Below are 836 nucleotides of genomic sequence, written 5' to 3'. Positions count from 1 at the left end.
TAATAAAAGCGTAATATGCAAATCGACTGAATAACAGAACACCCAGTCGCTATGATGCACACTGACCACCAAGGGGCAGAAGCTCAAAGCAGGAGCTGCCCCCTGGTGAGTCAGTGCACTCCCACAGAGAGAGTGCTGCTCAGCCAGAAGCCGGGCTCACAGCTGGTGAGCACAGGGTCAGTGGGAATCTCTCCTGCCTCCACTGCAGGAGGGCGGGAAGGAGTGAGGGGTCCTGGACTGAGAGAGCCCCGGACTGCAAGCAGGATGTCTGACTGCCAGCTTAGCCAGCAGACAGACATCCCCCCCGGGATCTCTGACTGAGAGAGAGTGCTGACTGGGCTGAGGGACCCCTCCCCTCCCCAGTGCAAGAATCTCGTGCACCTGGCCACTAGTTTATGATATTTTGTTATTGCCTGGCTGATGTTGCTCAGTGGTTGAACGTCGACCCATGCACCAAGAGGTCGCTGGAGCAATTCCCAGTCAGAGCACATTGCCTGGATGCAGGCTCAATCCCCAGTAGGCAACATGCAGGAGGCAGCCCTTTGATGTTTCCCTCTCATTAATGTTTCTATCTCTCTCTACCTCTCCCTTGCTCTCTCTCTCAGAAATCAATTAAAACTCCACATTTAATATTTTCTTCTTCACTCCTTGATGAATAGCAAACATCATGGGTAAACAGACAGGCCTCTGAGGATTCACTCTGTAGTGCATGACTTCTATTCAAGTCTTCAGTAAAAGTTGTTGAAAAGCTTTCCTTCATCTTCTCAGTCAAGGGCAGAGGACATGGGATTGTAGAATTTGGTAGAGATGTTACCTCCATACATGTCTTTTTTTAT

At 50.1% G+C, this 836-nt stretch overlaps 1 pseudogene; it reads right to left on the bottom strand.

The window, feature by feature from the left end:
* LOC111823000 overlaps window positions 1-836 on the bottom strand; it is a 34,763-nt pseudogene that overhangs the window by 8,874 nt on the left and 25,053 nt on the right.

The sequence above is a fragment of the Myotis lucifugus genome, unplaced genomic scaffold (assembly GCF_000147115.1).
Source record: "Myotis lucifugus unplaced genomic scaffold, Myoluc2.0 scaffold_138, whole genome shotgun sequence".
Classification (NCBI taxonomy): Eukaryota; Metazoa; Chordata; class Mammalia; order Chiroptera; family Vespertilionidae; genus Myotis; species Myotis lucifugus.
The sequence above is the reverse complement of the archived record's forward strand: the minus strand, read 5'-3'. Positions and strand labels throughout refer to the sequence as shown.